The 27,095-nt window shown below is 46.3% G+C and overlaps 1 protein-coding gene and 1 long non-coding RNA gene across 2 annotated transcripts in view; one reads left to right on the top strand and one right to left on the bottom strand.

Moving 5' to 3' along the window:
• NOL4L (nucleolar protein 4 like) overlaps positions 1–27,095 on the top strand; it is an 843,583-nt gene that overhangs the window by 350,438 nt on the left and 466,050 nt on the right. The gene's annotated exons all lie outside the window — the stretch shown is intronic.
• LOC138580460 (uncharacterized) lies at positions 693–14,164 on the bottom strand. The gene is made up of 2 exons (XR_011304262.1): positions 13,793–14,164; positions 693–8,090 (listed from the first exon to the last, which is right to left on the bottom strand). It is a non-coding gene; the product is annotated as an uncharacterized lncRNA (long non-coding RNA).

Here is a 27,095-nt window from a genome sequence, read left to right as displayed (position 1 = left end):
ATAAATTAGGTTGAAGTAGGAGTCGCTGATGTTTTCCTACAGGTGTCAGTAGCAGTGCATTGACTCTATGCTCCTTTTTCATTATATATTTTAGAGAGCAGATGTCTTTTGTTATACACAGTTCTGTAACTTTTTCCTTGATCTGGGCTAATGCAGTTTTTATGAGATGCCTGGATTTTGACAAATGAAAACAAAGCCTTTGAAATTCACTGGCCCAACTCCAATAGTGACATTTGGTAGTACAATTATTGGTCTAATCCTTTGGATCAGCTCAAGCAGATCATCAAGGCCCTTTGTATGTAGGCTTTTCATGAGTTGTTACTGCAAATTACAGGCCTGGGCAAGGCCTTTTATGGGAATACACTAAGTGTTTTTAGTTCCCCTGTCAGCAGTATTGAACTCTCCTTTTCAATCACCAGACTCAGGAAGGTCCCATTGAATTTCGAATACAAGGACTTCTGTTGTTTTGGTTCCTGTATGATTATTCATCTTATTATAGGTAAAATGGAACATCAGTAAATAATGTCATTTAAATTGCATACAGTTTTCTATTGCACATAAGTGTCATTTAGATTTTCTATGCTTGATACTGCAATAAACCTTAAAATGTACATAATTCTGTAGAACACAAAGTGAAGGTCTTCATTGTATAGCAATCACATTTAAATTGCAGCCACATTCAACACAGGACAAATGATATACAAATTGTTTTTATTTGTATACTGGGAATCTAGGAATATTGCACTTGTGATGATATCCCGGACTTTACTGTATCTGTCTCATGTTCTCCTGTTAACATTCTGAGCCTGCTGAATTCTTTTGGGAAGTAAATGCACTGGATCGTTTTTGGGACTATCTTGGTGTTTTTACAAACAGACACTTCCTGTTTAAATGCACCCTATTCTCAAAATGTCATCAGTATCACAAAGGCAACAATTGAGAAATGTTTTGCTACTATGATGTATCCAAGTCTAGATAGGTAAGAGATACAGGGCAAGGACCCTCTTTTTTGTTGACGGGACTATAGAGCTTAAATACGTAATGAACAAAAGGGAATCAGAGTTGAGGCCACCCCTTCTTTCAATGCACAGGTAGCGCTAGAAAACCTACAGAAGGCTAGGGGTTATTTGGACTAGCCATATATGATCACCCTTACAAGATGAAAAATACTATTAAAACAAAATGTATAATAAATCGAAAAACATAATAAAATCACAGATAGGCAAGTGAAGATCATTTTCATTCACTATATACATAAACAATACAATTCAATACACGGTGTGGTTAGTAACAGATACAGTGTTATTGTATGTACTGTAAAAACATTAGCAGCACATTTCTACTGTCGACACATATTGTGTGTTTCGGGTTCGGTATCAATTTCGCATAAACATTTTCCAAGTGACACAATTTGTACAATACTCCGAACTTTCCTCAGGACACAGTGGGGCGTTGTTGTCAAGAGACGTGTAGAAATGGTCTAAAAAATTGAAACCCGAGGATAAAATATGTTAAAAAGTGTGATCAAAAACCTATTTGATGAGGTGAGCAAAGGACTGCAGGTTGCCACCTACTTAGGAGTGATTGAAGGCGTCTTAGGATACGATTTATAACAGCTGTCACGTGTACAGCTGTATGTTGTCAGAAACTCTGGAGATAGCTACAGAGGGTGGATAAAAGCTTATGATTACGCGCCTGGTGATATTATAATGGAGGGTAAGTCCCTTATAGGTATGAAGGTCAACATTAAATGTTTGAGGATCGAAATTACCCAATTACTGATTGTAGCAAAGGTAATCAAATTCAATTCAATGACGTCAGGGAGTGTTCAAGACGGAACTGCACATTACTTGAAGACAGCAGTCCTCCGGGGGGTCTCAAGTGGGACATTCGAAACAACCGAGTAAGAGAACTGCTCCTTTATACCAGATTATGTGAGCTAGTAGTCTGCAATGTACATTTACAAAAATGGTTGTGCTGAAGGTGACATGCATCGCGGTACCTGCGAGGTGGAAAAGCATGCTTTACTGGTCCGGGTGCGCAGTGCATTGCTGGGCAAAAGGGGCCTCTCTCTCATGACATTCCAAGATGGCCGCCGGGACAGGGAGTCGCACATAAATCTCTCCCCGCCCGGGCCGCCAACAAAACCACGATAAAGCAGGACGAAAACGCATGAATCGAAACGAAAACCTACCCGAATATTAAGGACACCATCCGACAGGCGAGGCCCGACCCTACATATGTGAGGACCGGAGACGCGGAACCACAGACGCGGCGAGAAGCGGCCGCCACTCCCCCATCGGTCGCGGCCATAACCATTAGCGAGAGCGGAGAACCAGCGGGAGACCGTGGCTCCTCTCCGCAAGCAGTGCAGAACACCCGAGGAGGCGGGGGCCGTTCCGCGGTGCCATCGGAGCGTCGCCGCATCCGGGCAGGGCAAGCGAGCTCCGACGAGGGGGAAAGGGCACCAGAGAAGCGCGGGGCCCCGAGCGGAGGAGGGGAGGCCCAGCAGCCCGAGCAACACCGCGCACGCCATCGGTCACCCGGAGGCGCATAAGGTGAGCGCCCCCCCCCCACACCAGCGATTACCGATGGACACTCACTGAGTCCCCACCACTCGGAGGCCTAAGCAGGGCTCGAGGGGGGTGCAGAGCGGCAGGAGGGGGCACCAAGGAAGGACTATACCGCGGACAGCCGCCCCCTCCAGGGTAACGGTAACTGCCCCCCACCATACAGGAAGACCAACACTCCCCCCCCGGGGACCCGCATTTTAAGGGGGAAAGCCACGAAGCGACATCCAAAAGCGCAAAGGGCCTCCCGATAACCACAGGAGAACATTCTACAACAGGGAAGGAATGTCGAAAGCAAAGGGGAGAGGGAACTCGACTCTCCCGAACCCACACCCAGCTAAACAAGACGCTAACCTGGTACAAATGTGGTCGGCGGAATCACAAGTCCAAACAAGAGGAAGGGCACGGGACGACTCCCCAGAGGGCCGCATCCACTCCAACGCCACCTCTCTACCTCCGTCACGGGAGGATATGCAGACGTAGTTCGCGGAGCTACAGGATAAATTCATGTCAACTGTCCAGGACCAGTTCTCTTCCTTGAGAAACGAAATAAAACAAGTGGTGCAGGAAGTCAAGAGGGATGTAGCCAAACTAGAAGAGAGGACCGATATAATGGAGAGAATCGTCCAAAACCTTGAAGATGAATGCCGCCAATACAGCGAGACCCAGGAACAATTGGCGCGCCGAACCCAAAATCTTGAGATCCTTGAGATCCAATGCGAAGACTTAGAGAATCGCTCTAGGAGATCAAACATTCGAATCAAAAATATCACGGAGACGGTTCTCGATAAGGACCTCAAAAAAGCGGTCCAAGAAGTGTTCAGAGACAGGAGCAGGAAGCGGACCTCATAGGGATAGACAGGGTTCACAGAGTGGGCCCAAAACGAACAGGGGCGCCCGGAGAAAGACCTAGAGATGTCCTAGCAGCCCTCTCCACATACCCACAAATTCTGAGGAGGGCGCGACAACTGGAACACATCAGGATGAATGGGACGGACATCCATTTATATCAAGATCTGGCAGCGGTCACTCTGCAAAAAAGGAGAGATATGGCACCACTTGTAAAGGAACTGGTGGCGAAAGAAATTTGTTACAAATGGACTTTCCTGTTCGGCCTCCTATTCACCTGGGAAGGTAAACAAAGAAGAGTAACCACATGCGACGAAGGCCTACAAGTGATGGACATACGAAGGGAGGACCCGTCGGGGATGCCCAACAGAACAGGTTATAGGTACAACAAAAGGCCGAGGGGATGGGAAGAGATACGGCAAAAGAAGAAGCAAAATGGGTAATTAGGTTGTCAAAGCAAAATGTCCACGGCAAGCACAGGCAGGCGGCCCGGTGAGGAGCCTTTGGAACTGTAACTCAGGAAGATCTGAGGAAATGCGGGGTATAGGATCCCCCGCGAAGTTAATACCGAGCACATTGAGGGCCGGGAGCGATAGGCCCAACGCCCTAGCAACCCTAGGTACCCGGGCCCTCCTCGGGAAGTTAATTGTTTCAAAGTTTGTTTTGGGGGGGAAGTTGGGGAGTCAGAGAGGGAGGGGGGAGAGAAACGCACCGGAAGAAGCAATAAGATCTCAATGCACCGAAAAACAGGAAATGACCCACACCGTAATTCTCAATGGGGAGACTTAGAATCCTAACATACAATATAAGAGGCCTGAACTCCCCGTTAAAGAGGAAAAAAGTTGAGTCCCTGCTGAAGAGAGAAAAGGCAAGCCTTCTCCTACTACAAGAAACACACATCAAAGCCCAGGACAAACAGAAAATACATCTCAGGGGATATCGTATATGGGCGCAATCTAATGCCAAAGACAAAAAAGCAGGAGTCCTGATTGCTATAAAAGAAGGAGTGAATGTAGTCCTCACAGACAGGCTAACGGATAAGGAAGGGAGGCTCGCAATCATTAATGCCCAGCTCGACGGATGCCGCCTGACCCTGGCCTCCATATACGCACCTAACACGGGACAGGACGGCTTCATTAGAGATGCTCTAGAGAAGCTCGAGGGCTTTGCGAAAGGGGAAGTAATTTTGGGGGGAGACCTAAATCTTGCATGGCATCCACAAACAGATAGAAGTACGGGGGGACCAGAAGATGGAACAATTGGCACTCTGTGATGTATGGACACAACTAAAGAGCCAACAGCGAGGCTACACGTACTTTTCGCACGTATACAACACAATGTCAAGGATTGATTATTTCTGGGTATCGGTGGGCCTCATGGGGAACATCCAGGACATAGAAAAGGGATTGATTTCTCTTTCAGATCACGCTCCGCTCTGGCTAGAAATAAAGACCCCAGAAAAGGGGGGAGGCCTGTGGCGCTGGCAGCTCCCTCTAGATATTCTCCAAGACCCTGTTTTGGGGGAAACGGTCAGGGACAAGGTAACAGAATACTCAGGAAACCACAATGGAGAGGCTTCATGGGGCTTCTCATAGCAGCCTGGGCGTCAATAGCCCCAAAATGGAAAAAACAAGAACCCCCACTGATCTATACTTGGCTCCAGAAAGTATGGGCACAACTAACCATGGAAAAGCTCACACACACAATACAAGGAACAAAAGAATTGTTCACAAAGGAATGGGGAGAGATCCTGAACTACCTACAAGCAGACTATATGGAGCAATGGTGCCCGCACAATATAAGAATTTCGGACATATTCACATCATAGACAATCACACGTGCAACAGAGACATTTGGAAATCTTCCGGGCGGGGAGGTGGGAGGGTAAGGGGAAGTTGGGAGAGGCTCATGCTCTCTGAGTTGTATTTTGAAAACAATAAAAAAATATGTTAAAAAAAAAGGGGCCTCTCAGAACAATACCAAAGAGAGGGCTAGACAGATATCGGCAGAGTAAGTGAAAGCGTGACAAGGAGATGAGCTTAACTACAGTGAAAAAAGGCACTCATAGTGACAGCGGACATGCTGGCTGTGATCCGGGTGTGTGTCGGTTGCCTAGCAACTCTTCTATCGGACGTATAGCGATGATACAGTCATGGATCTACAGGCATGAGAGCTGAAAAAGCAGGGCAAAATCCTATAATGGTGGAGGCAGGGAAACTGAATGTAAAGGTTGCCTACCAGCTCGTAGTGAATGGTGTCTGAGTGGACGTGAGACGATCAGACTTAGCAGATCAAGCTACCAAAGGACACGTGTAGCGGAAAATCAGCTATAACATGCTGATAGTGAGGAGTGGTGCCGCGGGAGCCGGCAAAAAATGCATAAAACAGAAATTGAACGAGCAAACAGTGCTTACCCGGCGGCTGGGAAAATACAGAGTTTAAGTGAATCAGTGGCCCACTCTTTGCGCATGCGTGGACGCCTGGAGTTTTTTCACAGAGCGCACTAACTTTATAGACAAAGACATTTGGCGTATAACAGACTCTCCTGTTGGAGCTGTGTGTATGCTAAGGCTCGGGAACGGGTAAAGATGTATCACAGCACGCCGCAATGTGGTTGGCATGTTGAATGGAAAAGCAATCAATGCAGAGTAATCACGATTATTACAAAATTCAGAATCTAGATAAAGTTAGATCTGTCAGGGGAAAGCCGTTACCACAAATGGGAACAAAATAACAAGGAACACCTCTATGAAATGGTCAGGATGCCAAACTGGATGGCTCATAGTAGTCAAGGTATAGGCATGAAATGTAGTACCAATTGAAAAAAGTGTGTGGTGCTGCCAGTGAATGGGGCTCAACATAGTTGACACTTAATATCATTTTTAACATATGAAAACTTGGCAATAAGACATGAGAATAGTAATCTTCTTTTCTTTGTGGTCTGGTTTGGCCATAGTTCTTGTTGGTAAGAGAGAGAAGCCGTGGTGTCTTATTTATCACAGTTGACAGAAATGCGACCAAAATGCCAGCACAGGTGGATCACAATTATTACAATGTTCTAATGCCATACAAACCATGATACAGGGTAAAAATGGACGTTGCCATGAATGAGAACCAGAAGTGACACAGGACATATCTACGGGATTGTCAAAATGACAAACTAGATGGCTCGTAGTTGTTTTAGTATTGGCATATGACAGTTTCTAACAATGTAAAATGTGATACCAGTCGAAAGGACTCAACAGAGTTAACAATTGTTTAACATGTGAGATCTAACAATGAAGCGCTCTTTTTATCTTCATAATCTCGTTTAGCCATAGTTATTGTTGGTTGACAGAGGAATGCAATGGTGTATTCTTTGTCACAATTGGCACATATACAAAGATGCTAGTTCTAGTGTAGATGAAGACCAGGAATACTGAACACATCTCAGTTCTAATATGCTTCAGGGAGTCATGTGGTCACACTGGTCTAGAAAGAGGAAATTAGTTAAAGAACAGGTTCCATTCAATGGAGACATTAAGGCCTTTCCTTGCAGTGTCTAGATCAATTTTTGTTCAAGTTTACGCAGTAGGATGTAACGATCACCGCCTCTAAAAGGATTTTTTACTGTTTGGATTATAAACCAGAAAGGATCCGTATGCTGATGCTTCTTGGCCCTAAAATGTGCCACCCTGGGCTTGTCTTCAATCTCGTTCTTAATGCACGATGTATGTTCATATGTTGTCGTGTCTTTTGCATTTTCCTATACATATTAGTCCGCATGGACACTTAATTCCGTACACAGACCATTTGGTTTTACAATTGGTGAATTACTTAAGCTTCCATAACGTGCCATTAAGATTGACTTCTTTCACATCTTTGATGAGACAACAGACAGAGCATGTCCCACATCTATAGTGTCCAGTTACAGGTGGTAAGTTTTGTAGAGTAGTTTTGCTGTTGGCTGTTGGTTTGGGTTCTTCATATGTATGTACCAGTTGATCCTTGAGGTTTTTACTGCGTCTGAAGGCAAAACGTGGCTTGTTGGGTTTGAAGGTATCTGTTTTAAGGATGTCCCAGTGACTTAGTACCGTTTTTCTTAGTAGATTACTAAGAGGAGTGAAGGTGGTAACGCAAGTGAGTTTGTCCACTTGCTGTTCTCTTGGTTGGGGGGTGAGGCATAGCTGTCTTTTGATGTTCCTTGCTCTTATTCGTGTTCTCCATATGATGTGAGCCGGGTAGCTATGTTCTTTTAGATGGACAGACAGGTCTTTGCTGGTATTGTCAAAGTGAGGCAATGTGGTGCAATTCCGAAAGAGGCAAAGAAATTGACTGTACGGCACGTTTTCTTTCAAACTGGATGGAGGATAGAGAAGGCAAGTAAGGTGTTTGTGGCCGTGGGTGTCATGATCACCTCCAGGGTTGAAGTTCTGGGACCAGGTATGCAGGCTAGCAAGGGTTCTTTGTGCAGATCTGTGGGGGCTAGATGGTTACTAGCATGGCGTACCAGGCATTCTTCACAATCCTACTTGACAAGAAGTTCCGCAGCAGCAGTAGTCCTCCAGCAGGTGGAATCTTCCTCTGAGTTCCGTGGTTCTGTCCACTACCTTCTTCTTCAGCCGCAGCTTCACTGTGGATCCTTCGACCTCCATTCAACCTGCAAGTCAAGGTGTGATTCTCTCATCAAACCTGCAAAAGAAAGAGAAAGGTTTTAGACTTTCATCAAGAGAAGCTATCTCTCCAGTTAAGATTATCCCTCAGAGGCTTCAACACCCAACTGACTACAACACAAGCCCCCAGCCATCAAGACACTTACCTCGTTGAGGCTTTCAACGCTTCCCAGTCTAAAGTATTCTTGTGCCTCATTATCAACACACTCCTGCACGAAACCAGGACAAAGAGCTCCCTAACAAAAAGACACAGGTGAGAAGGGCAACAGGACATTTAGATATTATAAGGGCACTCAGCAGGTTGGGAAGGGGAGAGCCATAGTATAGTGACCCGCATTAGATTAATTCCAGTCCCCCCCTTTTTCTCTCTTTGATGACAGGGGAAGTTCCTGTATATCCAGTATTTGCAGAACGCAAGGGTATTCAGGCCATTTACGCTCATGCGGAGATAAGGTAAACGTCACAGTGGGTTTTCTGTATAGTGTGGTTCCCAACAGGTTTCCATGGGTTTTATAAACCTCAAGATCTAGAAAGGGTATGCTAGATTTGTCATGATGTATGGTGAGTTTAATTGAAGGGTTCTGATTGTTAAGCCAGGAAAACAAATTCCTCGAGTAAGCTTTCACAGCCTCTCCATAATATTGTCTGTGTATCGATGCCAGCGGATCAGGTTGTTTTTAAATCTGTTGTCTGTATGGTAGATGGATAGTTGTTCAAAAGTGTCCAAGTAAAGGTTGGCCACGTCAGGGGCGAAGGTAGCCTGCATGCTGGTCCTGTGGCATTGCTTGTAGAAGGTGTCCTTATAGATGAAAAGGTTTTCTATGAGTGCTAATCTGGTGCACTCAAGTAAGAAAGCAGTAGGTGGTTCGGTGTTGGTTCTTTGGTCCAAGTATGTTCTTAATACATTGATGCATTCGACCTAGGGGGGTGCTAGTATAAAGTAATTTGACGTCGAGGGTGACGAGAAGATCTTCTTCCTCGACAGAGTGATGACTGAGAATTATGATCATTGATGTCGTATCTTGTACAAAGGATTTCATCTTACTGATGAAGGGGTGGAGAAAGATGTCGACATAGACAGATAAAGGTTCAAGTGTAGAGCCTATTCCAGCCACAATTGGTCTGCCTGGAGGGACAGAAGCATTGTTATGAATTTTAGGCAATAGGTAAAAAGCGGGTAGAATTGGATGCCTCTATACCAAAAATGATTTTTCGTCATCATCTATCCAGCCCTCATTCCACACGTGTGTCCTAAGACTCTCTATTTCTGATAGTAGTTGCGTTGTCGGATTGATATACATTGTTTTTTACAACTTAGCATCTTGGAGATGTTTCTTGATCTCATCCTCGTATAGTTGTCTCGCCCAGAGGACTATGCCGCCTCCTTTGTCTGCAGGTTTGATAATGAAGTTGTGCTCTCCTTTGAGATGTTTAAGTGCCAATCTTTCTTCTTTCGTTAGATTATCAGCGAAACAGGTCTTCTTGGTAAACATGCTGTTAACTTCCACAAGAATTCTATTTTTGAAAGCTAAAATGTCAGGATATATCATAGAGGAGAGTAGTGTGAATGTAGAAGGTGGTTTCAGACCAGTTGACTTCAGTTGTTCTTTTTCTGCTGCATCTCTAAAGAGGTATTTGAAGCAGATGAGCCTGAAGAATTTGCGTAATTCCACTTCAGTGGTAAATTTATCAGCATTGGTGCATGGTAAGAAGCTAAGCCCTTTGCTAACGGTTCTGATTTCATCTTGGGTACGTATGTGGTTACTTAAGTCAAATATGGTTATTACCACATCTGGGGTGGCAGTGGTATCTATTGTCTGGTTCTCAAGCCGTGCGGTCCTTGTTGGCGATTCTCGCCTCTTCTCCTTGAAAAAACTGTGGTTGGCCTTGTTTCGATGTAGAAGGCCCTGCGTTGGTGGAGTCAGAGTCGCTGCAGTTGGAGCTGTTTGAGAAGGTCACACATTTTCTAGGAAAACAACGCTGGTTGTACCCATCGGCTGACTGGTTGAGGTTTTGTTGGTTGTACCGGGTATGGGCACGTTTTTTCTTATTTGTAGTTGTTGATGGCGTTCTTCAGCTTCCATATTTTCTTGTCTATCGTGGGACATAACGGACTTACCCTCCATTATAATATCTCCAGTCCTAATCATAAGCTTTTCTGCACCCTCTGTAGCTATCTCCAGAGCTTCTGGGAACATTCAACTGTACACGTGAGAGCTGTTATAAATCGTATTCTAAGGTAATCACTCCTAAGTAGGTGTCAACCTGCAGTCCTTTGCTCACCTCATCATATAGGTTTTTGATCACACTTTTTAACATATTTTATCCTCGGGTTTCAATTTTTTTGGACCATTTCTACACGTCTCTTGCCAACAACGCCCCACTGTGCCATGAGGAAAGTTCAGAGTATTGTACAAATTGTGTCACTTGGAAAATGTGTATGCGAAATTGATACCGAATCCGAAACACACAATATGTGTCGACAGTAGAAATGTGCTGCTAATGTTTTTACAGTACATACAATAACACTGTATCTGTTACTAACCACACAGTGTATTGAATTGTATAGTTTATGTATAGTGAATGAAAATGATCTTCACTTGCCTATCTGTGATTTTATTATGTTTTTCGATTTAGTATACATTTTGTTTTAATAGTATTTTTCATCTTGTAAGAGTGATTATATATGGCTAGTCCAAATAACCCCTAGCCTTCTGTAGGTTTTCTAGCACTACCTGTGCGTTGAAGGGAGGGGTAGCCCCGACTCTGTTAAAGATTAGATAAACCTAGTTCTCAGCATGTTCTTCAGCTCTGACAAGCCAGTCTATAAATATTGTTGAAAAATACACAAATCCTTGGAAATATTGCAGAAGCAGGACACGAAACAAGCTGGGAACGATAGGCAGGCAGCGGGAAGAAGCAAGGAAGGATCTTGGTAACAGACTCACCGGAAAGCATTGCGACGCAAAGTCTTCGGTGCTAGATCTAATATATTGTATAATCACTCTCTGTTTAAAGGGCAGAGGCATCCCATGTGAGGGCATTCACAGAGCACAGGAGCCAGGGTCGGCTGAAGGTTTATCACAGCTGGCAGTGCCCATTTCAACACAAGGTGGGGGTCCCCTGCCTACATCAGGGAAAAACACCCTGAGGCACCACGTGGGGTGATTAGATTGTTATGAAGAGAAAGGAAAGTGGCAGAAGGTTAGTAACGGTAGATTATACCAGGACAGGCTGCCTGAGAGAGCTGAAGCACTGAATGTGTGCTGAAAAGTCATTTGACACCCTGCTGACAAAGGGCAATTATACAGACCGAACGGGAGAACAAAAGCAACTTCGTGATAGCTGGCTGGATACTGAGAGATGCAAAGGAAGGGGATGGTCTGATAGTACCAATAAATGTAGCCTGTAAAGTGAGCATGCATAATATCCAGATTTAAATAAGATGTTGCTGTGTATTTACACTGCTGCTGACCCCCGCCCTACAAACCCTCAGGAGGCTCGAGGGCCCATTTCATCCAAAAAGGTTGAAAGGCCCTGACGCTGTCCCTGACAGAATCTGCCATCTTGGGTGGGGATCAAGGCGGCTTCACTGCTACCGTGACCAGAGGCAGTGGCGCAACGGCCATTGGGCAGATCGGGCCTTAGCCCCCCGAAATTGAGGGTTATGTATTATTATTATTATTGAAATCGCGCTACATACCCGCAGGTTTCAGAGCGCACAGAGAAGAATAACTAGCAACAGAAAAAGAGTGATTAAGAGGGGCAAGGAGGAGCAGAGTGTGAATATTATTATTAATGTACACTTAACCTGGCTGTCCTACAGAGCCGTGACAGGACAGGACAAGGACAGTAAATCACACCTAAGTTTGTCCCTCCCCCACAGTCTCTGATGTTAGTGCCTCTCCCAACATTTGAAGGGTTAGCGGCCCCTCCCCCAAAATGTTGGTCTGGGTGCACCCCTGACCAGAGGGACAGACCAGCTTGGTGGAGACTGTGGTTCATGACATTATTACACCCTTGTGGAAATTGCATTGAGGGCACAGTAGTTACAATGCAGAGCTAGGGATTCTGTATTGGGCAATGTTTCGGCTTTCTTAGGGTATTGTGGATGCTAATTTGGGTTAGTGATTGTTTTATTACAGTATTTTTTATGCAGTATGAGGATTGGTATTATTTTCTAAAACTCCATGGATTTCCCCAGCAAGAAAATGTGTATGTCCACTTGCACTGCCACTGAATCATAAGGCTTAATTCATGGCGTTCCTTTCCAGCCATTAGCATTCCACAATCAAGGTTAGAGGCTCTTGCAATATCCACCACTTCAATTAAACAGAAAATATACTTGGCTCAAACTGTAAAACACCAAGATGCTTGCCAAGCAGAACAAACTTTGCCCTAGCAGTGAAGATGTGCATGGTCGGAAAAGATTTAGGATGTCAATATACTGAATATCCGTGGATAGGGTCTTACTTATTTTTATAGCGCTGTTAGCAAAGCTGGGCATTAGCGCTGTTTTAGTACAGCGCGGCGGGTGATGCGAGGGGCGCTATAGCCTTAATATCTCTTGTTGGAATTTGTATTACTGCATCGTTTGTGACAGGAGTAGATAGTGGCGCTGCAAAACTGGAAGAGGCGGCACGGGCGAGTTGTGAAATGAAATAGAAGGAGCAGGGGAGTAGTGTCAACGTGGGCAGGTGTGAGGCTGGCTCTGGGGGTCTCCCCCACATACAGGATTGAGGAATCACGTGGGGTGGAGAAGAGTGGTAGAGGGGCTCTCTGCATGATTGCAGAAGGTGGGGGGAGAGTTAGGAGTAACATGGCAGGGGACAGCAGGGGAAACGGGGCCACTTAAAAGTAGAGTGCAGTAAAAGAGGCCTGCGCTGAATGCATATCGCACCAAAATTAAATGGTTCTATTTAAGCTCCGTAAATTGTGTAGCCATTTGATTCTGTTCTATTACAACATCATGGATGCAGCATGGGGGGAGGGGGGGTTCATTTCAAGACTGGATGTGGTATGCAGTGGTATTGGTTTTAAGTACAACGCGTGCTGTAAGTGGGTTGAGATATTTGTTATATCAAATAGGGTAGGTCGCTTTTTTGAGGGAGTTTATGTTTTATTATAGTGATAAATGCTCTTGAAAGTGTTATTATTGTATTACAGCATGGTGTATGCTGTAATGTACCGCACGTCGAATGAATGGGGAGGGCATTCTTGCTCCGTTGTCTCATTTATCCACTCACATATTCCCCGCCACTAAGTACTAGTGAGGTGTCGTCACGTGAATTATAAAGACAGTAAAACAAAACAAAAATACTAACGACCAAGCACATGATTGATGCTGAACGACGAATGGTTGGCATTACATGATGTACTAAAATTGATGTATGGCGAGCAACGTTCTCTGCAGTATCGAGATGTGCATATAGCTATACAATAAACAACATGTAAGTGTGACGATTCCGTATTTAGTTCATATGTATGTGGGTACTGTAGTATGATTGAAATAAGTGCGAAATGATGTTAACATGAGCGATTCTGTTTGGTGGATCAGGGGATGGGAGTCTGTGCACCCGCTCGCCATCCTCTGCACTGTCTTCCCATATACAAAGGCTCTCTTGAATATTGGGCTGTCAGGCTACTTGTGCTACTGTCCGAGGCGAACAAAGCTTTTCCTTTATACAGCCCTCCCCCTCCTTTCCATTTGGACACACTCACTGTGAGAATGGGCTACGCTTCCTGCTAGAAATAATGGTCCGCAGGAACTCTGCTATTCCGCCAGCCGAGCAGCCATCTCACAGCCTGATGCGCACAACGTGATCAAGTGTACCCGACTGCTCTAAAAGCGGCTTCTCCGTCCGTGAAGATACCGTTCTGTTAACAGTAGAGATCACTGTACGCGCGTTCTTCTTTCAACGGTTGCAGGCTTTAACACTATTCCTGTACAGTTAAATCCATGTTCTCTGTCGAGCGTTTCCATACGAAGATGGCCGCACCCTTTTCATGTATTGGAGGGCAACATGTGTTTTTTTGTAGACACAGACAGGGGACAAAATGGGCTGTGCCTTTTTTCCAGAAACAATGGCGGCCATATTGAAATAATGCTACTGTACAGCCACACCAATGGAACGCTGTATTATGGGGCTAGCAAGTCAACACGATTTCAAAGATCGTTCTGCAAAACTGTAGAGATATACATTCATGTATGTAGTGTTGTGTTTCAAGTTGATGGTAACAACAGCAGCTATTTTATCATCAATTCATTTACGCATTTTAGGGTTTAAACAAATCATTATCAATGTCAGAAAAATGCATTTACAATTGATACCTTCTATGTGAATTACTGATACTGATAGGTCCACGTAGGGTGGCCAGAGACTCCATATAGCAGCCAAGTTTCCCAGTTCCATGAGGAATCTTTGATCTAGTCCTGCTGTTTTTTCTCGCACTGCATGCTGGGGATTGTAGGCCCACCCTTACAATGGGAAAACAAAACTACACCCACCCTTACAATGGGAAAAACAAAACTACAAGTTCCATGGTTCAATTGGAAGCAAAAAAACATGGAACTGTGAAACTTGACAGGGAGGTCTCCATATCATCAAAAAACCATGATTCAAATCTTGAGTTTTCATTTAATAAATTATTATCAGGTGTTTTTGTACAACTGACTAGTTGAAAGCGAAAGCAAAACAGTCACTTAAATTTCCAGAATGAACTTGTTTACATAGGTGACCAACTTTACAAAATAGTTTTACAGGACACGTTGGACGTGAAAGTGCACCTGAAGCAAGCTGTGGTATCCGTACGGCGTCCTTCATGCCCCTCTTTTCCGGCTGTATTCAAATGTTTGGCTACATTAATGTACAGCTCTCAAGTTTCCTGTGGCCAATGTGTGAGAAGGCCACCCAGTCCTTGTTTTGCTTGAATTTCTTGGACTTGTAGTTTGCCCAAGTTTCAAATAGGAACGAAAAAACTTCAAGTCCCAGAATCCGAACTCCACAGTCTAGTACACCACGTGTAAGACGATTTAGTATATAATAGCATAATGAGAACTCAATCACTTTTAGGGTTACCAGATAACAACGTGAGATTAAATGATTTGCACAGTTTCACATGCTTTGGGCAAGTGGGAAACCAGGATTTGGTACCAATCTGCGACTGAGCACTTGACCACATATCTGCCTAGCTTTCGGTTTTTTTCTCCAAATTGAACCTTATTGGCATTTTCAGCATTACATTACAAATTCTCACAACTCCCCACATCAAAAACAAACCCCTCAGTACATCCCTACCTGGGGTTACCCACACTTCTTCCCCCCGCCTTCCCTCTTTCCCAACCGTAACCCCCTTATTGGGACCCCCCCTTATTCCTTCATCTTCCCTGATCTCCACGGCTCCATAACCAGGGCATAGAGCAACGGGGAGAGCGGACACCCCTGTCTCGTACCCCACTGCAATGGGAAGAGCTGCAATGCGTTCCCATTCACCATCACCCGGGCTGATGGGTTGAAATGTAAAGCGACAATCAACCCCCTCGATCTCGGGCCCATCCTTCTCTCTTGCCACCACAGGTGTGTTGATGATGTGGAGCATCCTATGCATATTATCGGCATATTATCGGCCCCATGCCTGTGCATAATGAAGCTTGTCTGGTCCACATGAATCAACCAGAACTCCAAGCGAGACGCCAGCACCATGGCACATATTTTCGCGTCCACAGTTAATAGGGAGATGGGCCTCTACAAAGAACAATTAGTACAGTCCTTACATGGTTTTGGGATCACTACTATTAAGGCCTAGAAGAAGTTTGGTGGTATGGAGCCCTCCCAAACAATGGAGTTAAACAGCTTGGGGAATGTAAAGCACGTGGACTAGTGGATAGAGGATGACAGCACACAATACTCTTTACAGCTTGGTTTATATTTCCAGCTTTTTAAATTTTTATTAAAAAAAGTTTCATGTATCTAAAACATCATTTCTTTTTTGTTTTATTTTATTTTATTGGCTTATTTGGTTTCCTCTTGAAAACCTTTAGCCCATTCAGAATGTAAACATTCCATACAAATGTACAAACAATTAAATAGGATTCATATTTACAAAAAAGAAAAAAATAGGAATAAGAAAAAAGAAAGGAGAAAGGAAAAACAAGAGACAAACACAGAAAAGAAGATACTTTGTTATGGAGTGACCTCTTCCCCATTACCTCCGCCTCAAGCGCTTCCCTTTCCACTGCTGTGAGCTTCGTGAGCCGTAGACCATCAAGGTAGGCACACATCTCCTCACCTGATGCCTCCAACGGCCTGGCATAATGCTGCTGATAGTAAGCAGCGAATTGGGCCGGGATGTCCTCCCCTTTATCCACCATTCTGCGTTGGCTCTACGTACCTTGTCCACCCTCCTCTCCGCCCTGTATCCTTTCACCCTGTTTGCCAGGAACGCGCCGACCGCATCGCCCCTTTCGTAGTACTTTTGCCTCGTAAACCTCATCTTCTGCATCACTTGGCCTATTCACACAAATTGAGTTCCTGTCGCTAGTCCCTCATCTCTCCTAATGGTGCATTTCTGTACCAGTTGGGTTCTTAAAGCGTTCAGTTCCTCGTAGAGTCTGGCCTCAACCAGACACCTTTCCCTTTTCTTCCAAGCCCCTTCCGCGATGAGTAATCCCCTGAATGTGGACTTGGCTGCCTCCCAACTATAGCCATGCACACCTCCCCATTGTCATTGGCTTCAAAATACACCTTCTCCGAGAAGTCCCGGGACACATGATCTCTCTCCAACGTGTCATTGCACCTGCAGCGCGACTGCCGCCGCGGCAGGCTCACCACCTTCCACTCTGCCACCAATAACTCATGGTCCGCCAAGTTAGCACCTCGACTTGAGGAACTCTCATCTCTCCCACCTGTTCCCGCAGGACCAGGAGCAAGTCTAACCTAGTGTACGACTGGTGCTGGGGACAAAAGAATGTATAGCCCCCGGGCCCTGGAAAAGGACCCCACCAAATTTCTACCCAGTAGTAGTCTTGCAGAAGGTTCCGAAAGTCAGTGTTTTCCTTGGCCGCTACCCTCAGGCCTCCCCTCTTTGCAGACCACCAATCTAATGCTGGGTCGGCCACTAGATTAAAATCACCCCTCAGGATCGTGGCCCTTTCTGCCCAGCCTTCCAACATTGCAAAGATCTGGCGTAGGCATCTCACCTGTCCCGTGCTGGGCACGTATAGTGTGGCCAATGTAACCCGCACTCCCTTGTAGAGACCTTTTATCCCAAAGAACCGCCCTCTGTACACCCTCTTGATCTGCACCCCCATCATCCGGAAGGCTTTTCTAACGAAAATGCCTACCCCCTGCTTCTTGTGAGATCCTTATGAGATGCCCAATACATTTTACCAGTATCTTTACCCTTTAATGCCGATTCCGCCCCTAGTGAGTCTCTTGCAGAAAGAGGATCACCAGGCGCTGCTTGTGGAACATGTTGCTAGTCAACGATCCCTCATTCTACGAGTTAAGCCCTTTTACGTTTAACATGGCCACACTCAACTCAACCATAGCCCTTCTTCACCTTTCGCTGTTTGTCCCACCGAACCCCCAGGAGGCCTCCCACCCTCCCCCTCTGCGCTGACCGCTGCATACAATCCCCCTGCCTCCTGACCCCAGCCTCTCCCCAACCTGAACCCCATCCACCCTAACCCGCCCCCCCTTTCCCTCTATCTGAGGCCTCCGACCATGGGTCACATTCATCCTGGCCACACCAGTCGAACCACCAGGGACACGACCCCTTCCCTGGCCGCGTTACCTACCCTCCACCTACCTCCCCCACAACTCCCACAGTGCCTCCTCAACTCCCTCCCAGACTTAATTCCAACAAAAACCTGAAGCACCCTAAACCCCCCCTCAAACTTTTCCCTTCAGTCCCACTATTCTCCCTTCCCACCTCCGGGCACAACAACAAAAAGCCAACTATGAACATTGTGAATAATTGATATTGCTATTGATATTTTATTTGTATCGCGCTCATACACAAGTGTTTCAGAGTGCGACGGGGCAAAAGAGTGGAAACAAGGGAGGACAAAACAACGATCTTACTAGGCCAACTGACATTGAGAATGACCAAGTGCAGGGGAGAGGGAAGTGGGAAAGAGCAGAGGGGACGGGAAAAGTGGAAAGTGCTAAGCAAGGGATAAAACAACATCTGGTAGTGCAGCCAGAAGGGTGGCAAGTGCAAAGTTAACACCCAGACTAGGGTGTCTGATAAGTGCAGGTAAGGGGGCTGTAGGGTTACAGATACAGAACCAAGTGAACAGCTTGCCAGGAGGCAGTGCAGGTGAGTGGATGGGTCGGCAGGGAACTGGGCCGAGGTCAGAGAGTAGCCAGGTGCAGGCTACTGAGGCAGATAGTTCAGCAGGGGAGAGGAAGAACGAAGGCAGAAGCAAAGAGGAAGGTCTTAAGGTGCTTCCGGAACTGGAGGTGGTTCTCCTCAAGTTTTAGAGTAGCAGGGAGGCTGTTCCAGAGGGACGCCCAACCGAGGAAAGAGATCTACCCCCAACACGTTGCTTGGAGAAGCAACTGTCCCTGAGAGAGTTGGAGGTGGAGGAGCGAAGAGCTCGAGTGGGAAGATATTTACAGAGGGAGAGTTGAGGGTATTTTGTACCAGGCCCCAGAAAGCCTTGTGGGCAATGCAAAGGGTCTTGAATTTAATCCTTGCAGCCACTGGAAGTCAATGAAGAGATTTCAGGGTTGGAGAGATACGATCCCAGGGCTTGAGGCAAAGGACGCGTCTCGCAGTCCTGTTCTGGATGAGTTGCAGAGGGCTGAGAGTAGCAGCAGGCAGATATAGTAAGAGGTTGTTGTAATAGCACGAACCAGTAGGAGCTGTAGCAATTGCATGAACAAGGGCATCCCCTTTCCCACTCCTCCCGTCCTCCGCCGCCTTACAACCGGGATGAGAAATGACCCCAGGAGCGAGGTCCAGAGCCCATCAAAGGACATAAAGATCAGCGCAGCCCCCAGAGCAACTTTATGTGCCATTTTTTCGGGGCAAAAGGGTGTTGAGTTTCTGAAATGTTCTGGCCCCTTGGATTTTGTGCCTTCCCACAGCGGACTTCGGGCCTTGTGGTTCCCGGCAAGGTTCTACACCACCCCCTTCCTCCTCTTGGAGGGTTCTACTTCAGGGCCACATCACGTCCTCCATGGCCCACTTGACATCCTCCTCCGTGACCAGCTGGTATCTCTCTCCTTCCCACTCAAACATCAACCCCATCTATACTTCTCGCCCTTCTCCTAGAGCCATCTGGTGAGGGGCCTGCATTTCTTGCTCCTCAGTAGAGTGTGAGCAGACAAGTCTTGAAAGATGGCTACCCTGGATTCACCGTACTCAATGTCGCCCAGGCGGTGCGCATTCTCAAGGATCCTCGCCTTATCACCATAGTAATGCAACCGTGCCAGGATTGAGCGATGACCTCTTCTCCCTCCCCCAGTGCAATGCACCCTGTCCAGGGTTACTCGCTCATCCTCCTTAGAGCCCAAACAATTCCTATTATGTGCTGGATCTTCTCCTCCAAGCCAATAGGGGACTCCCCTTCCATCTCCCGCAGCCCAAAGAACCAGAGGTTGTTCCGTCTCTCCCGGTTCTCGTCGTCGTCCACTTTGAGACGCAGCTCCTCCTCCCACTGTTCCACCTCCATCGCCATAAAGTGCACCGCTGTCTGCGCTTCCAGGATCTCCATCGAGGCCGGGTTAGCTTGCACCCCTTCAACTCTCTCCCCCAGGACCTTTACCGAGAGGACCTCCACCTTCACCCTTATGCCTGTCCTCATTTCTCTTATCTCTTCCAGGATGGCCTGGATGTCACTTTTAACGGTGCTGATCTCTGCTGAGCATGAATACGGTCTTCCCTCTCCCTTGGCTTTCGTCATCTCCTCCCCCTCCTGGTATCGATACTGCGCAAGGGCACCTCTCCAGCTCATCCGCCTATGCCCTCCTTCCTCGTCATGGTATGTTGGATCACACTTAGGCAGAGATGCCCCTTCCTTCCCATTTCCAGTCCCAACGACTGTGCGTGTCAAGGGAGGTTGCTGATCCAGAAATAACTCTTCCACCTTGCCCCGTCACTACTAGACAGACGCCTCAAAGGGCCTTACAAGGACAGTTCTTCCCCCTAGGCTCCTTTCACACTTTAGTCCGGGCTCCTTTCATACTCCCTTCACACTCCTTTCATACTCCCATCCTCTCCAAACTGCCCCCGCACCATCATTCATTTTCATTTATCAAAAAATCAAAAAGCCCAGGCAAGCGCACTCTCTTTGTGCGGAGGGTCAAATTCCTCACAAGGTTGATTCCTGCAGACTGTAGTATCATCTGCATAGGTTTCAAGATTGGCGTAAATGGAGAGAGGAGGTCAGGCAGAGAGCTTGATAGGTAATAAGGAGCCAAGGGATAACATGAAGCCTTGAGGAACTCCACAGAGTTTGATGATAGGCTTCGAAAAAAATAATTCGGACCTGACCTGAATTTCCCTGTCAGACAAGAAGGAAGAGATCAAGTGGAGAGCAGAACTAGAAATGCCAAAAGATGCCTTCAAGCAAAGAAGAAGCGACTTGCGGTTCACAGTGTCAATTGCTGCTGAGGGGTCAAGAAGAATGCGGATAGTAGGAACATTTGCATCGAGTGATGAGTGAATCTCATCTTGCATGAAACAAAGAGCAGTTGCTGTGCTTCTGGCTGTTCAAAGAACGAATTGGTGGTCATGCAGTATGCCATGTGGCTGAGAGTAGCATCACAGTTGCCCGGTAACCACCTTTTACAGAATTTTGCTGATGAAAAGATTTGTTGGCAATAAGATGGTAGTTTGATGGGATGTTTGGATCGGCACTGACTTTAAATTGTGAGGAAAGATGCCAGATTCCAGGGAGCTGTTCAGCAAGGTGGTTAGGGCTCGAGCAGGTGTAAGACTTCGTTGAACAGTGTATGCCAAGAAGTCATCGTACCATTGCCTTTGTTGTTGTTTCCCAGACCAGATGGTGTGAGTCGTTGGAGGGCAGTCATTCGCACACACCTCCGAATGAAGCTACGGGCGTATGCTGAGTTGCCAATGCTATATACATAGGAGTTGGGGAAAGAGTGTCCAGGGCCTGCTGTTTATGGGTCCGCTTCAGAACCCTTAGTATACAGATTTAACAAAAAAAAATGTTCACGGTCAGGTTGGCCTTTCTCGTACATTGGCAACTGAGAGTTTGAACTGCAAGTCCCATCTGCTTCACTCTGCACTGCTTAGATACTGCACATCCCTGTCCCACTGCCTTCTAGATGGCAAGAACCTTCTTATTCAGATTCAAGAATCACCTGGGGTTCCCGCCTTTCCTCCCTGATGCCAAACCTCTCCTCCACTGCTTGTTGTTGGTGATAGGGACTAAGGGCCCCAACAGCAGTGGGTGTTGTTCCGCTAGGCCCTGCTGGTGTTGTACCATGTGGGCGAGTGCCTGCATCAGCAGTACCTCCAAGGTAAACCCCATGATGATGATAATGGGATTCATTCAGGAAGTCATGGACCTCTGGATGGTGCTGGGCACATGTATCTGCTTCCTCTTTCACTAATCTCCTTATTGACACAGCCTGCCCAGGCTGAATGTGGCTTGGGACCTTATTTGCTACTGCCAGTTGAGATGACAATGGAGGAAGTGCAGATACATGAGTGGTTGTCAGTTGGCTATAGCAAGGTTTCTGCCCACCTGTCATGTCTTCTGTTGCATGGATGGGGACAGCAGTAGCACAGGTTGATATGGCCGCAAGAGTGGTGACATTGGAGAAGGTAATGATTGTGGCGGTTGCGATGGTGGATGTGGGGGCACTATCAGTGCAGCGGGCAGTGGTCTGGTTGATGCATATGGTGGTCGAGTCTTTGTTGTTACTGGCGCATGCCGTCTGGTAGTGGCTGTTACCTCTATCTCACTTTTGCTGGATTCCGTGACACCCATTTGGAATGTATATGCCCATAATGGGTGTACATAACGGTTATGGACTTGCCTGACATGTAGGGCATTTGGAGACCTATGCCTGGTGAGGAATGTACACACTATGGGCTACATGTCTGTTTCGCACAGCCTACTTCTTGATACCATGCTGTATGACCCCGCCACTTGCACACCTGCACTGCCTCCCTGGCAACCCCGGCACTTGGTGACTGTTTCTGTATCCCTACAGTCCCCCTACCAGCACTTATGTCTGCACTTCCTTGCACTATTTATTGTTTTATCCCATGTACTGCACTGTCCCCTCCCCTTTCCCCCTATCTCTTTTCCCCTTCCCTCTTCCTATTCACTTGCGCAATCAGAATGACACTGGGCCTAGTAAGATCGCTGTCTGTCTTCCCTCTGTTCCCCCTCTCTTGCCGCATCGCACCTTGAAACACTTGTGTATTGGAGCTTTATAAATGTCATATCATATGACATATAGACATGTTGTTGGAGGGATTCATTATATACAAACATTTCACTTCATTACGTGGGCCAGGTATCTTTACAAATGCATGGCTGTTTTATTGCTGTGCTTCTGGATGAATATGCTACACATTTGGTAGTCCAGCACAAGAGGGGGCATGAATAGGAAATACTGTATCTGCTTCAAACTGTATAAATTACAGGTCTGGCACAATGTTATATAGCTATGGATAAATAATCACCATCCATGCCTCCTGCTTAGATTTTACATTACTCAATATGATTTCGCGTTTTGGGTGACTGGTTGGTTGGTGACGTTTTTAAAATGAGGCTTTGCCTACAGGCATGGTGTTGGTGAACATTTCGTATTGCCTTCTGTGACCTGTAGAGTTCCTTACTATGATTTTGTCTGGGACAACATGTCCCAGAAAGTACTAGGTGCAGATGTGGGACAGGGTTGGATGGGACCGGCGCTTTCGGTTTACGGCTGTGCTGGGCATGACTGATACGTTGCTCTCCAAATGGGATATCTTCAAATGCACACTTTGTTATGTTCTGAGATGCAGTGGTGGTCAAATATATCAGCGTTTGAAATGTACTACCCACTGGCAGAGGGTATCCGCCCTCTTATGTCTTGGGTTCGAATACTCTCAATCCCACCCATGTTGAGGACAGAGACGGGCTCTCCTGCCCATGTTTCAGGACAAGGGGGGAATACTCCCTCTTCCTCTGGGTATGCTCTCCCCATGGTGCTCATTCACTTAGGAGCAGACCCAAAGCTTGAACTAATTCCATAGCTGTTTTACATAATCAGTGATCCGTGGGTAGGTGGACACTGACACTATCCTGTCCATGATGGCCTCCCAGAGGCGATCCCACCAATGGGCACTGGTCTTCATGAGGTGAGCAAATAGCAGGATTGGATCCGTCACACCCTCACCTGCAACACTTCCGTTTCTCCCTTTGAAATAGTGGCTTCATGATGGCACCCATCGCCTCCAGACCCAGCGTGTCCACTCATAGTTGGAACTGGTGATTTCAAGTGGATTATGTTTTTCCAAACGGCCACCCCAATGCTGAGATTTGCGCTGCTCCTGCCTCGCCTGCCCTTCTTCTCACACGTTTGGGGTGTGCACGGATGCACTTGGTTTTCTTGTCATCCCCTGAGAAGCATCCTGGCTCCATGCACCTGAGATGTGCTCCTTCCATCTCATACATTTCTTGCACAGTGATGCAGCCTGACTCCTGCAGTGTGCACTGCTTCCTGTTATAGGTTCTACTCCCCTATCTGCCCTGAAAGACAATACACAGTTTCTCCCAGTATGTCGGGGAAAGAAAGGCTTCCACAAAATATTGAAAAGATAAAGCTCTTCTCTATGCCTGGGGAAATGCTGGGTACACTGGAGTGGGCAGCAAAGTAGATCTATGCATGTCACCTCATGAGACAGGACATAGAAAAAAACTCAGCATTTCTAGGTTGAACATCAACCTAGAAATATAATATACTGGAATGTCATCTATGCATTACTTAATGCACCCAAGATGTGTACTTTGGTCATACATGTCCTGCCACTAAAGTATTTTGTGTGATGTGGCTTGATTGCCTGGGTAGTGCCCTCCCCGACCCCATCCCCTGTGGAGTGCACAAACCAATGTAATGTACCTTAGATCCTTGAAATATGCCTTGGACCTTGCTGTGATGTTCCCCGACTCACAGGGTGTCTGTTGACCCCAAGATGTGCACTCACCCCCATCTCATGTGCCCTAGAGCCGTAGAATGTGCCACACGTATATTTAGGACAATGTTGCCCCATCTTTTTTGAGAGAAAGGAATACTTCCTAAAAAGAGCAGAGAAGGGAAATGCACAGTCCCTTATTTAGAGACATGCCTGAAATACTGGCGAGGGCATTCAAGTAGGTTTATGTTCTGATCATGTAATAAGACAAACAAAGGTCACAAAAAATGTATGCTTAAGTGGGTCACTGGATAAGACAAGACAAATTGAAAAATTCAGCATTTCACAGAAAATTCCCTGGAAATGAAATGCATGAATAGACATGTTTGTATCACTGTACGGACCCAGTGGACTTACTTTGGCAATAGTTGCTCGACTGGTCGTGACAGTGAAATATGTTTTATTGTATTTGAATGTGCACACACTCTCAGAGAGGTTATGTTATGGGTGCGCCTTAACCACATGAATTGTCCAAAGCCCAGGTGGATGTAAACTTACATCTGCGCCAAGTGCAAGAGTTTATGATGCCCGAAGCAAAATGCTGTTTTGGAGCCCCCTCTTTGAACGAACCCATCGTTGATGGTTTTCCGGCCAAAATGGCCCCCCTTAGTGCCTTTCTCTAGGGGCAACCCTGGAATGTGCTTTTAATTATCTTATTCTAACATTGATGTTAACTTTTGATTTTCCTTACCGGGCAGGGGCATACAATTGGCTCATGCGCCTATGAAAAAGTGGCCCACAGTCGCAAAAGGCAATTCATTCCTTTTATGACAGATTATAGGAGTAGTACCCATGGGGACGTTTTGTGACACAATGTGTTGCAAATGTGTGCATTTTAAAGACTATTTGTTCAGTAACACTGGTCAAACCTAATAGCTGCAGAGTGGCCTACTTTGACCAAAAAAACGGGCCCACACAACATACACGCCCACATTATCCATTCCATTCAGGATTTTCTAGCCAATTCCTGGTTTTAACTATACATTCTCGGACTTGTACTCCTAGACTTATACTGGTCAAGTCCAGGACTAAAAGTCCCAGATTGCAGAATTAAAACAAGGAGGGGGGCTGGCATCTCCTGAATACAATGGGTAAAGTTGGCATGTATGACACTAGCATGTTGGGTCTGAAATCCATTCATAACAATATGAGCAAGGAACCAAGCAGAGCAGGGGTCCAGACCTATCCCTGGCAAGTTTGGGGGGTGGGGCAGGTTCTACTCCCCACCTTTTTTTAAAAACATGATGGGTAGGCAAAGTATATTGCACAGTACAGTTTTCTGAAGAACTTGGAAAAAAGACATACATTACACACTTCTAAACACGAGATCGCAGCAATCATTCGATTACGTAGTGATAATCTTCATTACTCCAATCCTTCTCTCCCTCATCCCAGTACTTACTTTTGAGAGGCTTTGCCTCTTTCCAGGAACCTTCTTCCAGGCTCCTTCTTGGTTGACTCCACCCGTGTAGCCCCCCGCCCCTTTACTGATGAAGCTTCAGTTCACACTTAGCTCAGTCATGGGACCCTTCCACATCCAGGGAAGAGGTGAAGGGACACAAGTACTGGGACGAGGAGGATTAGGACTAGTAGTAATGAAGATTGTCTTTAAGTAATCCAATCATTACCGCCACGTCCCTCTTCCTTGTCCCAGTACTTACTTTTGAGATGTACCAAAGCCACGTCCATGGGGAAGGAACCTATGACACGAAGAATCACTAGAAACAAAATAGCATACTTAGTGAGCCATAACCAACTTTATTGTGCTGTCAGATCATAGTAAAAATGCAATTCATCGAGCCGGGGATTGCAACACTCCAACCCTATGTGATGTTGACCTGGGACCCTTTACACTCAGTTGGTAGTACCTAATAAATGTGTTAGGACTGGCCCAAGTGGCAGGCCTACAGATGTCTTGCAGACCTACACTCTGCACATTTGGCCAAGAGGTGGCTACCCACTGGAATGATCTTTTGCAGTGTGTCCATCTTGAAAGTGTTGGTCTTTACAAAGTTATTCAGTTCCTTCAGATCTGTGATTAGTCTGAACTTGTTGCAGCCCAGCTTGGGCACCAGGAAATTCCGGAGTAAAACCACAATCCCTTCTGTGTCCTTGGTACATTGACAATTGTTTTCATGTGCTGAAGCTCTTGCACAGCAGATAGCATGGCCTTCCTCTTGGGGACATACCACCTGTACCCCAGAACGCACTGTGCCGTGAGCCTAGATGTCTGAGGCCAATCAGCCCCATATCTGTGAAAGGTAAACCAGCGTGCCTTCTAACGGCTGACAGGATTGTCATGGCTTCTGCCTTTTTAGAGGGGTCTGGGCTTCTTGAATGGTCTTCTAAACCCAAGCCTCTTATTTTCAACTCTTGATCTGGTGAAGCATGGCTTCCTATTTGGTCTTGGTTCCAGGGAGCGAGATGAGGAGATTTCCTTCCTTAACTTATCTGCATATTTATCCTCTTTGAAAGCCCTGTGTACCTTGGTTTATGATATGATTTGATTTTGCTTTTATAACGTGCCTATACATATGTGGTGTCTCCCAGAAATGGTAGCACCAATAGTTAAAGCCATTCTTCTGCCCAGTCATAAAAAAGGTCAGATATAAACACCCTTTTCTGCATGTCCATCAAAATCTGGCCACAGGCTGTTCCTTCCTCCAAAGACTGCCTTAGCTTTCTGAAGCCAGCCAACGCTGTGTCCGCAGCATAAAAACCATCGGTATTGGATCTCAGTGCCAGGTGATGCTCCACATAAGACATCTTGAGGGCAGTGTCTACCTTCCTGTTCACTGCGTCCTTGAGAGACACCACTTCTGCAGACATGGAGGATCGTCCCACTAAGCAGGCC

Source organism: Ambystoma mexicanum, chromosome 3p (genome assembly GCF_040938575.1).
Source record: "Ambystoma mexicanum isolate Mex_15411 chromosome 3p, UKY_AmexF1_1, whole genome shotgun sequence".
NCBI lineage: Eukaryota > Metazoa > Chordata > Amphibia > Caudata > Ambystomatidae > Ambystoma > Ambystoma mexicanum.
Note: the sequence above shows the minus strand (reverse complement) of the source record. Positions and strands in the feature narration are given on the sequence as shown.